This window comes from Micromys minutus (genome assembly GCF_963924665.1).
Source record: "Micromys minutus genome assembly, chromosome: X".
Taxonomy (NCBI): domain Eukaryota; kingdom Metazoa; phylum Chordata; class Mammalia; order Rodentia; family Muridae; genus Micromys; species Micromys minutus.
In genome coordinates, this window is record NC_137970.1 from 75,899,817 (window position 1) to 75,914,061 (window position 14,245).

Below are 14,245 nucleotides of genomic sequence, written 5' to 3' on the forward strand. Positions count from 1 at the left end.
TGCTGTTAGTCTGGACCAGGTTTTGGAAAGTGCTGGACCAGGTGGATGTATAAATAAACACTAAATGTGTTTGTTATCGTCTTGGGAGAATCCTCCAAACTACCATTGTAGAAAATATCAGTCATATTGTCTTTTATTTAAATCTAGGGTACTAAAAATGTTAATATGACAAGAACTGTTAAACATTAAAATAATTTATATAAGAAAGATAGATTGATAAGCATCCATTTGGTCAATTTTCATTGAAAAATTGTTCTTATAAAACATTTCCAGTGCTGTGGAAAATTGACATTTTTTAAACAGTATGTCTATGTGCATATGGTTGGATCATTTTTCAGTAGAGATTATTTTGTTGTTTGTGTCTTGAGAACCCGAGGTATGATGGACCAAGGGATAGTAATCAACTGTTTTTGAATAGATGGTAGAGAATCCTATAAATTTGTAATCCGGGGTTACTGTGCAATACATCCAGTGCTCAGAATTGCAATCATACTGTAGATGATGATTCTCTTAGAGGACCATGTATACGTCATGGAGTCTTCTGCATTTCCCCATCTTGAGACTGAGTCAGTAAAGTATGAGCCCCATTCATTACATGAGGAATTTAGAGGCTTTACCATTGGCACCTAATATTTTCCTCTTTCCTCCAGAGGCTCTGCTTCCTCAGGCTTCTCCATTTCTTGCTCTTGAAGCTCCTCAAGAATAATCTCCCAGTAAGTATTGTGATGGGCTGGGAAAATGTCTGAATGAATGCTGTCACTAAAGTCAACCTTGGCTTCAGGCTTGCTGTTCATTTTCTTCAGAAGGTCATAAAGGTGGACAGTGTTCCCTTGAGAGTACCATCCAGGTTTATCCACAGATGGCAGTTCGTCCTCCTCATCATTTTCAAGTGTGTGGAGAGGCTTCTGGCTTGGCAAAAGTGAGAAGAATCCAGGCTTTAATGCATTTGTAATCACAATGTCCATTTGTAATCACAATGTCCAAAAGGCCACTTTCTTACAGACTCAGTAGAGTTGAATACATATTTGCCTACATTTCTTTTTATTTCTAGGAAGAAGAATCCACAGTCACCAGGATCCAGGTCTGCTTTCCTCAGCTCCATCTTGATATCTCCAAACTGCCTTTGCATGTGTATCAAATATCATTTGTCCAAGATGCCAGGCATGAAACATATGCCAATAATCACTCTGCCTGGGGGTCAGGGGCTGTAGCAAGAGTATGGTCAGTTCTCAGCCCAGCCTACTCACAAGCTTAATGGGATATATAATTGCAACTATTTGAATGTTCAATTATAAGTCAACTGGATTGTACGATGTACTATGATAGAGTCATTTGAAAATGGCATAATAACATATTTGATGCAGTTATAAAGTGTTTGCTCTACATTTTTATAGGAAAGGCAGTTTACCAATTATTTTGAACAGATTCAGCCTGAAAGTGTAGCGAATAAAAGCCTCTATACTTAGAACATGTGTGAAAGGATGTGCACTGAGCTGTCAAAGTGTCATAGAAGGTTCTTGTAGGCAGTTGCATGAAGAAATGTTACTTTTTGTGCATTTTGCCTATATGCATTTTCCATCCTCTCAGCACTAAATGTGTGTTGTGTCTAGAAAAGCAGTAAAATAGTTTAAGGTTTTAAAAGCAGTGTCTCTCCTGTGTCACTGCCGCTACACCGCATTTGCTGCGGTTTTGGTGCTACCATGACAGATGGTAGAGAACTAGGCGACCAAAGCCAGTGCAACTAATCATGTCACTATGTGAGGATCCAGTCTGGTCAAACAGTGGTGGAACAATTGTATTGGAGAGGACAGAGACCAGTGTGGGATTTCATATTAACAATATGTTGTGGTTTTCACAGGTGGTGCTGAGAACTGTAACAAAGGAAACATTCCTCATCCGTGGATGTGTGAATATATATGTATATATGTATATGTACAAATGTGTATATGTGTATACATGTGTATATAAATATGTGCACATGTGCATACATATATATGTACACATTTGCATATGTGCATACATGTATATATGTATGTATATGTATATATGTGCATTCATGCATACAGGTCTATGTACATACGTGCTCACATGTATACATGTATATACGTTTATATGTGTATGTATGTACATATGAGTATATATATATGTGTATATGCATATATGTGTGTATAGGTATATATATGTGTATATGTATATATGTGTATATGTGTGTATGTATATATATATATATATATATATATATTACTGTATAAATATAATGAGTTTCTAGAGGAAGTATGGATTCATAGAAGCAAAGTCAGAATTGCTGAATCCTGAAGTTTCATCCCTGCAGCCCCTGACTGTGCTTACTAAGGCAGGAGTAAATTCTGTTAGGTCAGTTTGGCTGGTTTGTCAATCACCAAAGTAAATTGGTAAATGAATGATGCCCTGGGCCCAGGATAGAACACATCTTGTGTTTGTCAACTACTGAATATTTGCTAAGCTAAGGTCCTTCACTCTTCCAAACCTTAATTTTCTTATCTGCCAAGTAAGAATCATAGTTTCATCTCCTCCATTTTCACAGTGCTGTGAAAATTACCTAAAATGATAGAAATCCTATATAGTCGCAGGCTACTGAGTTGGAGGAGGAGCCAGCTGGGGGGGGGGGCTGGTCACCATCACTTCTCTCTCTGTCTCTCTGTCTCTCTGTCTCTCTGTCTCTCTGTCTCTCTGTCTCTCTGTCTCTCTCCCTCTCTCTTTTTTTTCTCTCTCTCACCCCCTGCCCCCTGCCAGGCCACCACTGGCCTCGGTCACCACTGCAGTGGTGTCCTTCATCTCCAAGTTCCTCCACTCCAAGGGGGCTCATGATCGAGGGACAGCTGCAGACTTTCAGCCAGAGCCTGTAGAAACTGCTGGCAGAGCATTACAAACACCACTGGTTCCCAGAAAAGCAGCACAAGGGATCAGGTTGCTGTTAAATTCCCATCAACCAGAAGACAAATTCTCTGATTGGACAGGCAGTCCAGCGGATTGATCTGAGCAGTCAAGATTTGTTTAGGCTTCTCCCAAGTGATGTTCTCATAGTATGGGTTGACCCTTACTTGGAGAGAATGCTCCATCTGTGTGCTGTATGAAGCCCTCACCAGCAGGAGGAACTTGCAAATGGTAGACAGCAGAATCAGCTGTAAGGAGGATACTGAATTAGCTGGAACTTCTCTTGTGCAGAACAAGCCCTTTCAAAAACTACAATATGATGACGGTAGCAGGTTAAGATAAAGTCTATGGATGGATCATCGTATAATGGATGGATAAATTGGATTGTTTGATTTGGGGGAGCTCCTCTTGGGGATGGATTATGGAATTTAAACCGTGTCACAGCTGTGAAGTTCTGGAACAAGATGGAATGGTAATAATTTTTTAAAGCGAGAGTACTTTTCAGTGGTGAGTCCAAGTAAAGGATTGCTTTATTTGCTAGGGAGTGAAGTTGCACGGTGGTTTCAGTTTCTCCCAGACCTTATATCCAATTTGTCACACTGGTCCCTTTAAGGAAATTCTGTATTTCAAAGAACCTCTTTGGCAGACAATCTTGCAGGGGAATTTGCACTATTACACTTGAAAGTTATTAGTAACTTTTTTGGCAGCTCAATAGAAAAACTCAATGTTTTCAGCATGGTAGTACTGGAAATATTACATGGAGACTTTTACCTAAAACTTAAAAGTATAAAAGGACATAAAGACAAACTTAGTACGAATGACCTGGGAAAATGGTCAGACCTTGTATCTTTGCCCTTGAGAGTAGCAAGTGACCAGAATCTGCCATGGCAACAGGTTTTTAAAAGACACTGTCTCAACTGTGGTTGTTAGCACCAGCCAGCTCTGCACCTTTGCTAGTTTGTAGTTTTCTAAGACTGATTAAGTAAACTGCTTGTTTTTAGAAAGTGAAGGTCTGGTTTGTAACTTTCCTTGTACTCAATTGGGTAAGAGTCTTTCCCACAAAATGACCATCTATATGGTCAACTTTGTTATTCATGTTTTATTTGGTAAGTATGAACTGGTGTAAATTTGTACAGTTCATGTATATTGATTATGGTAAAGGTGTACAGGTTCTATATTTTGGATGAGAAATTTTTATTCTCTCTATGATACATTGTTTCTTATCTTGGCATTGAAAAAAGAAAAAAATAATATTTTTGAAAAACTATGAGGAAAGTAAAAAATAGACCAGGCTAAAGTATAGTGAAATGCAACCATATATGCAAAGAAATACTTTCAACAAGAATTATCCATTTTGGGTTGTATCTGGATGTGTTAGAGCTTTTGGCTATTATAAATAATGCTGCTATAAACATGGTAAAACATGTGTCCTTATTGTATGTTGGAGCTTCTCTGGGGTATATGCCCAAGAGTGGAATAACTGGATCTTCAGGTAGTACTATGTCCAGTTTTCTGAGGAACTGCCAGACTGTTTCCTAGAGTTGTTGTAACAGACTAACAATTCCACCAACAATGGAGGAGTGTTCCTCTTTCTCCACATCCTCACCAGCATCTGCTGTCATCTGAGTTTTGGATCTTGGCCAATCTGACTGGTGTGAGGTGGAGTCTCAGGGTATATTTTGATTTGTATTTTCCTGATGGCTATGGATGTTGAGAATTTCTTTAGTTGTTTCTCAGCCATTCAATATTCCTCAGTTAAGAATTCTTTGTTTAGCTCTGTACCCCATTTTTAAATAGGATTATTTGATTCTCTAAAGTCTAACTTCTTGAGTTCATTCTATGTATTGGCTTTGAAGAATGAGTTGGGTCATGTTCCTTCTGTTTCTATTTTGTGAAATAGTTTGAAGAATATTGTTATTAGGTCCCTCCAGACAATTTTCACCCTTCCATCAATTGGCATGCAAATTTCATGACGTGTTCATTTTTAACACCTGAGTAATTCTCTGTCAGGGACAGGCTCTATCCCTGCTGTCCTCTCTTGAAGGGCGCTTGGTGCAAAGTCTGTCAGCCTCAGAAGCAGGTCTTGGTCTTTCTAGATATTAGGATTGCATTTCTATAAGAAAGATCTTTGCCTATCTTAATTCTAAGTTACTTTACAATGGTCTCTTGTCTGCTTGTCTGAGTTCCTTTGAGGCCAGATACTGTACCTACAGAAAATGAGGGTGGGGGGACTATATTAAGTAGAGTATTGGGAGTGAGCCTTGTGTAATTAGCAACTACTAGAGTCTTAGACTTCCCATTCAGAGTTGGACATTACTGTAGCCGGTAAGCCATTCCCATAAATTACTTTGTGTATGTAAGAGTGTGTGTGTGTGTGTGTGTGTGTGTGTGTGTGTGTGTGTGTGTGTGTACATGCACATTCATTCTGGTAGTCCTGTGCTACTTTAGAAACCTGAGTAACACAAATACTTATATCTGTAAAATGAAATGAAATAAGTAATTGATTCACCTCCTGTCTCATCAAGAAAACAGGACTGACAAGGTGGCTCAGTGGGGAGACACACATGTAACCAGGCCTGAAGATGGAGTTCAGTTCCCAAGGCCCATGAGTGGATGGCTCAGTGGTTAAGACTACTAACTGCTCTTCCACATTCCTGAGTTCAATTCTCTGCAACCATATGGTTGGTGGTTTTAATCACAAGGGGATCCAGCGCCCTCTTGTGGAATGGTGGTGTATGTGCAGATAGAGCACTCACATAAAATAAATATTTAAAACAAATATAAATTAGGCTCTGTATTGTGTCATATATAAGGATATGAAAACAAGCCTACACATAGTCATGAAAAAGGAGGAAGCTGGAGATTTCACAGAGAGAAAAACACAAATAAAAATGATAATTGGAGTCAGGAGAATCGGAAATCTTTTAAAATCTAAAGATGCCTACTATTCTAAACATGCAGACAAAAATTAAATGAGAATTAGGTTATGGCTAGGAGAAAACTCTGAAGAGTTCCTATCTAATGAAAATTTCCATGATGCTTCACAGAACATATTTTTAAAATTCAAACAGAATATAAAAATTGAAAAATTTGAAATATTTAAGTTCTGCCATCCCTCATTATCTCATTGAATAAGATTTTTCATTTTAAAAGAGATTTATTAGCACCATAAAGGCTAAGGGTGTGTATACAGCAGCTTGGTGGGGCGTCTGAGGAGAGTAAGGGTCACATGGAATCCTTGGTACCTCAATAGATTACATCATAAAATTCCAATTGCTCCAGAGCCCACAGGTGTCCCACAATTGTCATTTCATTATCTTAAAACTTTTATTTCTAAGACATCTAGGACACAGTGAAACACTGTCTCAGAAAAAAAAAAAAAAACCTCAAACTACAGAAAGATAACTAAGAAGTAGAAGGAAGAGGAGGACAAGGAAGGAGGACTAGGGAGGAAGGAGGGAGAGAGAAAGAGAGACAGAGAAAGAGACAGACAGACAGAGAGGAAGAGAGAGAGGTCCTCTAACCAACTGAATAATTAAATAACCATCTTAGACATCTATACAGGACAATCATTGATGACTGTTTAGAATTTTCTACTTGAGGCCAGATCTCTAATCCCCATTTCACAGAGCTGAAAATGAAATCAGAGAGCACACATTATATTCTCTCCTCTGTTCTCTTCCTCCATCCCCCCCTTCCAGTAATGTCAGCTGTGCATCAAGGTACAGGACAGCTCCCTCTAAGGACACACAGTACCCCGAGTCTCTCTCTTTCTAGAGGGGACACACTGGTCACAAATCCTGAAGTGGGAGTGAGACCACACGGGACTGGGATCCCTGCATCTGTGTCTTCCACCCTCGGGGAGATTCAAGTGCTCACCTCTGGGAACCCATAAGCTGGTCTACAGACAATGCAGCACCCAGAGCTGAGGTGTGGTCCTCAACTTTCACCTTGTTTGGGACAGTCTCCTATTAGCTATTGCACATGCTAGACTAGTAGACTCCCGAACTCCTGGGAATTATTTTGTTACCTCAACTTCTCTGGTTGGAGGATCTCTGGGATCACAGATATGTACTGTCTCATCCAACTTTATGTGAATTGCCGAGATCTGACCTCTGGCAGATCGTGATCAGAGATGGATGGGAAGCCTCAACATTCAACAGTTAGCAATTGTCATACCATACAAATAAACTGAAAGAATTAAAGTACATTATCTCATCAGATGCAGAAAGAGCCTTTGATAAAATCCAGCACTTATTTGTGATCAAAGTCCTGATGAGATAAAGGATAGAAGGGGCATACCTAAACATAACAAGGTCAATAGCAAGACTAGCGCCAACATCAAGTTAAATGGAGACAAACTCAAAGAAATTCTACCAAAATCAGAACCCAGACATGGCCCTCACATAAAACTTCATGCGAGTCAAAAATGGTGACAAAGGCGAGGGTGTTGGTCATCTTGGGCTTTCACATGGAAGGAGGACTAGGTTCTGTTGTGTCCTGAAGGTCCCAGTGCTGTGCAAGGAAGGCACAGCCTCTGTCTCTCAGGTCAGGTGTCCACACACCTGCTCCCAGAGTCCGTCCCCTTTCTGAAACTCCCTAAAATATTTTGTTGATGTGAATAGTCACAATGGTACCTGTACTGACACTATGATGTGTACATTTTAAAAGTTAACTATATTACCAAGTGATATACCAGGTAAATTGCTTGTGGACAAGATTACTTACATATAAAGGGTTGTACGTACAACACACACATTCTCAAAAAGGAAATGTTTCACACCTGAGGGAATGAACATTGACTTTTTAATGTGCAAAATAACAAACATAGATAAAATAGAGTGGATAAAACAGACATGAAATCCATCATCTGTGAAGGTGACAGGGAAACCTCTTCTCTCTAGCATGTAAGTGAAGGCTAGAATTGGAGCTCAGTTTTAGAACACTTATGTAGAATATACAAGGTCCCCTGACTGACACCCAGTTTGGCCCAAAAAGGACTTTCACAGGGAGGCAGTCAGAGCCAAAGAATGTAAGAGTTCCAATAACAGAAACAGAGTGCCAATAAGAGCATGAATCTGCTCCACTGCAAAAAAAAAAAAAAAAAAAAAAAAAAAAAAAAAAAAAAAAAAAAAAACCAAAAGAACCAAGAAAACCAACAAGAACAAACCGATTTCACAAAAGGAGGACTGAGCTACTAGACAAACATGGGCAGAAAGAGGAAAGGGCATAGGCCCAAACCTGAGCTCTTACTGTGAGTGGTCATAGGCTGAAGGGAGGTGACTTTGATGTAGGCAGGTCTGAAACTAGACAGTGTTTTTTTTTTTGCCTTTCTTATTTTACTTATTTTTTTACAACTTTATTTTAAAAAACAAAGATAAATGTAAAGATTTTAAGCATTTTTTGCTTAAAAGTACACAATACATTTTTGTCAGTACTTGTTTTTTTTTTTTTTTTAAGGTTTGATAGTGTTATTACGATCTTACTAGTTACAATGAGCATAAAGTACATGAAAAACAAGATGTAACCTGGAAATAGTCAAAGTTTTCTTGGTGTGTATAAATTTTTTTTTTTTTTTTTTTTTTTTTTACAATGAGCAAACAGTACATGTAGTACAGGGTGTAAGCCGGAATTTGTTAATGTGTTCTTGGTGGGTAAGGATTGAACATGACTTTTTTTTTCTTTTCTTTTCTTTTCTTTTCTTTTCTTTTCTTTTCTTTTCTTTTCTTTCTTTCTTGGACTTCACACAGTCTGTGAGTTGTTTCTGGGGCAGTGCAAGCCTCTGGGGCTAGCATCCCAATATCAGTGACTGCATATTATGTCTGTTCTTTTGTGACTGGGTTATCTCACTCAGGATGATATTCTCTACATGCAGCCATTTTCTTAAGAATTTGGTTAAGTCATTGTTTCTGGTGGCTGAGTAGTATTCTATTGTGTAAATGTACCACAATTTTTGTATCCATTCATCTACTGAAGGACATCTGGGTTCTTTCCAGCTTCTGGCTATTATAAATAGAGCTGCTATGAACATTGTGGTGCATATATCTTTGTTGTGTACTAAGGTGTCTCTGGGGTATATGCCCAGAAGTGGAATAGCTGGGTCTTCAGGTAGTACTATGTCCAATTTTCTGAGGTATCGCCAGACTGATTTCCAGAGTGGTTGTATCAGTTTACAAACCCACCAACAGTGGAGAAGTATCCCTCTTTCTTAGAAACCTCGCCAGCATCTGTTGTCATCAGTGTTTTCGATCTTGGCCAATCTGACTGGTGTGAGGTGGAATCTCAGGGTTGCTTTGATTTGCATTTCCCTGATGGCTAAGAATGTTGAGCACTTCCTCAGATGTTTCTCAGCCATTCGATATTCCTCAATTGAGAAAGTTTTCTTTAGCTCTGTACCACATTTTTAATAGGGTTGTTTGATTCTCTGGTGTCTAGCTTTTTGAGTTCTTTGTATACCTTGAATATTAGGCCTCTATCAGGTGTGGTGTTGGTAAAGAACTTTTCCAATTCTGTTGGTTGCTGATTTGTTTTCTTGACAATGTCCTTAGCCTTACAGAAACTTTGCAATCTCATTAAGTCCGATTTGTTAATCTTTGACCTTAGAGCTTGAGCCATTGGTGTTTTGTTCAGAAAATTTTCTCCTGTGCCTATGTGTTCTAAGGTTTTCCCTACTTTCTCCTCTAATAGTTTCAGTGTATCTGGTTTAATGTGGAGATCTTTGATCCACTTACACTTGAGCTTTGTACAAGGAGATAAGAAAGGGTCTATTTTCATTCTTCTGCATGCTGAGTGCCAGTTGGACCAGCACCATTTGTTGAATAGGCTGTCCTTTTTCCATTGAATGTTTAAGGCTCCTTTGTCAAAAATCAGTTGACCATATACATGAGGGCTCATTTCTGGATCTTCTATTCTATTCCATTGATCCACATGCCTATTTCTGTACCAGTACCATGCAGTTTTCAGCACAATTGCCTTGTAATATAGCTTGAGGTTAGGGATAGTGATTCCTGCAGATGTTTTCTTGTTGAGGATGGATTTTGCTATTCTACTTCTTTTGTTCTTCCATATGAAATTGCACATTGATTTTTCCAATTGGAATTTTGATGGGGATTTCTTGAATCTGTAGATTGCTTTTGGTAGGATGGCCATTTTTAAAATATTGATCCTTCCAATTCATGAGCATGGGAGATCTTTCCATTTTCTGAGATCTTCCTCCATTTCTTTCTTTAGAGGTTTGTAGTTCTTGTAATACAGGTCCTTCACTTGCTTAGTTAGAGTCACACCAAGGTATTTCATAGTTTTTGTGACTATTGTGAAGGGTACCTTTTCCCTAATTTCTTTCTCCAAATGTTTGTCCTTTGAGTATAGGAGGCTACTGATTTGTTTGAGTTAATTTTATATCCAGCCACTTTGCTGAACTTGATTATCAGCTGTAGGAGTTCTCTGGTGGAATTTTTGGGGTCACTTAAATACACTATCATGTCATCTGCAAAGAGTGATGTTTTTACCTCTTCCTTTCTGATTTGTATCCCCTTGATCTCCTTTTGCTGTCTAATTGATCCAGCCAGGACTTCCAGTAGTATGTTAAATAGGTAGGGGGAGAGTGGGCAGCCTTGTCGAGTCCCTGATTTTAGTGGGATTGCTTCAAGTTTCCCACCATTAAGTTTGATGTTGGCTGTTGGTTTGCTGTATATTGCTTTCATTATGTTTAGGTATGGACCTTGGATTCCTGTTCTTTCCAGGACTTTTAACATGAAGGAATATTGGATTTTGTCGAATGCTTTCTCAGGGTCTAGTGAGATGACCATGTGATTGTGGTCTTTGAATTTGTTTATATGGTGGATTATGTTGATGAATTTCCTTATATTAAACCATCCCTGCATCCCAGGGATGAAACCTACTTGGTCATGGTGAATGTTTGTTTTGATGTGTTCTTGGATTCTGTTTGCAAGGATTTTGTTGAGTATTTTTGCATCAATGTTCATAAGTGAGATTGGTCTGAAGTTCTTTTTCCTTGTAGGGTCTTTGTGTGGTTTTGGTATGAGGGTTATTGTAGCCTCAAAAAATGAGTTAGGTAGTATTCCATCTGATTCTATCTTGTGGAATAGTTTGGAGAGTATTGGTGTTATATCCGCAATAAATGTCTGATAAAATTCTGCACTGAACCCATCTGGACCTTGACTTTTTTTGGTTGGAGGCTTTTGATGACTTCTTCTATTTCTTTAGGTGTTATGGGATTATTTAGATGGTTTACTTGGTCCTGGTTTAACTTTGGGATGTTGTATCTGTCTAGGAATTTGTCCATTTCCTCCAGATTTTCCAACTTTGTGTAGTATAGGTTTTTGTAGTAGGATCTGATGATTTCTTGAATTTCCTCAGTTTCTATTGTTATGTCTCCACTTTCCTTTCTGATTTTGTTAATTTGTATACTCTCTCTTTGCCCTCTAGTTTGTCTGGCTAGGAGTTTATTAATCTTGTTGATTTTCTCAAAGAACCAGCTCTTTGTTTTGTTGATTTTTTCAGTGGTTCTTTTTGTTTCTATTTTTGTCTATTTCTGCCCTAATTTTGATTATTTCTTGCCGTCTACTCTTCTTGGGTGTATCTGCTTCCTTTTGTTCTACGGCTTTTATCTGTTCTGTCAATTTGCTGATGTATGCTCTCTCCAGTCTCTTTTTGGAAGCACTTAGGGCTATGAGTTTTCCCCTCAGTACTGCTTTCATTGCATCCCTTAGCTTTGGGTATGTTGTGTCTTTATTTTCCTTGAACTCTAGAAAATCCTTAATTTCTTTCTTTATTTCTTCTTTCACCCTGCTATTGTTTAACAGAGCGTTGTTTAGTTTCCATGTGTATGTGGGCTTTTTGTTGTCTTTGTTGTTGTTAAAGACCAGCCGTAGACCATGGTGATCTGAGAGGATGCATGGGAGTATTTCAATCTTCTTATATCGATTGAGCCTCGTTCTGTGTCCAATTATGTGGTCAATTTTCGAGAAGGTGCCATGGGGTGATGAGAAGAAGGTGTATTCTTTTTCTTTAGGATGACATGTTCTGTAGATATCTATTAATTCCAGTTGGTTCAAAGTCTCTGCTAGTTTTACAGTGTCCTTGTTCAGTTTCTCTTTCCATGATCTGTCCATTGGAGAGAGTGGGATATTAAAGTCTCCCACTATTATTGTGTGGGGTGAAATGTATTTTTTGAGCTTTAGTAGGGTTTCTTTTATGAATGTGGGTGCTTTTTTATTTGGAGCATATATGTTAAAGATTGAGAGTTCCTCCTGACAGATTTCCCCAGTAATAAGTAAAAAGTGTCCTTCCTTATCTTTTTTGATAACTTTTGGTTGGAAATTTACTTTATTCGATATTAGAATAGCCACTCCAGCTTGCTTCTTGGGGCTGTTTGCTTGGAAGTTTTTTCCCACACTTTTACTCTGAGATATTGTCTGTCTTTGTCTCTGAGATGAGTTTCCTGTATGCAGCAAAAGGCTGGATTTTGTTTATGTATCCAGTCTGATAGCCTATGTCTCTTTATTGGGGAGTTGAGTCCATTTATGTTAATAGATATCAAGGAATAGTGGTTTCTGTTTCCTGCTATTATTGTTTTAGTAGGTTGAGTTGTGTCTGTGTCTTTTTCTTCTTTTGGTTTTCTTGCTTAGGAGTTTTCTTGTTTTTACTAGGACGTATTTCCCCTCATTGTGTTGAGTTTTCCACCTATAATTCATTGTAGTGCTGGGTTTGTGGTCAGATATTGTGTAAATTTAGATTTGTCTTGAAATATCTTCATTTCTCCATCTATGGTGATTGATAGTTTTGCTAGGTATAGCAGCTTGGGCTGGCACTTGTGCTCTTTTAGGGTGTGCATGATGTCTCTCCAGGCTCTTCTAGCTTTCATAGTCTCTGTTGAGAAATCGGGTGTGATTCTGATTGGTCTGCCTTTATATGTTACCTGACTTTTTCCCTTACTGCTTTTAGTATTTTTTCTTTGCTTTGGGCACTTGGTGTTTTGACTATTATGTGTCGGGAGGTATTTCTTTTCTGGTCTAACCTATTTGGAGTTCTGAAGGCTTCTTTTATGCTCGTGGTCATCTCATACTTGAGGGTAGGGAAGTTTTCCTCTATGATTTTGTTGAAGATATTTACTGTGCCTCTTAGTTGATACTCTTCTCCCTCTTCTATTCCTATCATCCTTAGGTTTGGTCTTCTCATTGTGTCCTGGATTTCCTGGACATTTTGGGTTTGGAGCTTTTTGTTTTTTGCATCTTCTCTGGCTGTTTTGTCTATGTTTACAATGTTATCTTCTGCCCCCGAGATTCTCTCTTCCATCTCTTGTAATTTATTGGAAATGCTTGCTTCTGTGACTCCTGCTTTCTTTTTTAGGTGTTCTACCTCTAGGGTTATCTATTTTTGTGTTTTCCTTATTGTGTCAATTTAGGTTTTAAATTCCCTCTTTCATTCCTTCATCTCTTTGGTTCTGTTTTCCTCTTGTTCTTTGAGTTCTTTGAGTGTTTTTCTTGTTTCTGCTTTAAAAGCTTCTGAATCTTTTTGCTTTTCCTCCCTTTCTTGTTTAAGTAACTCTATCAGCATCTTGAGGTATGATTTCAAGTCTGCGTCTTCCTTTTCTGGAGTGTTTGGCATTCCAATGTTTGCTGTTATGGGAGAGCTGGGTTCTGGTATTGCCAGGTTGTCTTGGTTTCCTTGGGATATACTCTTTCGCTTTCCTCTTGCCATCTTGTTGTCAGTGATATGTTCTTACCTTTCCCTTGTATCTGGTCTATGACCCTGGATCTCCACTGGTCCAGGTGGCGGATTGTCCGAGCCCTGTTCTGCACCCCAAAACAGCCGGGTGGAAGCAGAGTGGGGGTGTGCTTTCCGTGAACACTCAGCAGAGATCTCTCTGCTCCCTTGCTGCCCAGATCTCCTACTCAGCAGTCTTTAAAACTTTAGGAACGGCTGGTCCGGGTGGCAGATGCGCTGAGCCCTTTTCTGTCCCCCCGACTGTGGTACTTACATTGGCTTAAGTTTTTTTCAGGTGTTTGCATTTTTCTGTAAATATTTTTAAATTTTCCAAAAAGATTTCATGTGGTTAATATTGTTAATTTCTTCCTGTTGAGAGTAGATTGTTTTCTGTTAAAATGAATAAGATGAGAATCCCATCCGCAAACTAAAGTGTAAGTTCTGAATCATTGATTCAGATCTGATGCAGATCCTGGCAGGCTGAAGAAGAATGCAGTGGAGTATAGCAATTGTGCTTTAGGCTTGCTGCCTTCATATAGGCTGTGATTGAAGTCTAGTAAGCAGCAGGTCCATAGCTCAGTGGTTGAGCACCCGCTTTGTAATT

The 14,245-nt window shown here is 38.8% G+C and overlaps 1 pseudogene across 1 annotated transcript; it reads right to left on the bottom strand.

Annotated features, from left to right (window-relative positions):
* Window positions 1-327: 327 nt before the first annotated feature.
* Window positions 328-965, bottom strand: LOC308415035 (5'-nucleotidase domain-containing protein 1-like; annotated as a pseudogene). Its single transcript has one exon. The product of its transcript is annotated as a 5'-nucleotidase domain-containing protein 1-like (transcript).
* Between the last annotated feature and the right edge of the window lie 13,280 nt (window positions 966-14,245).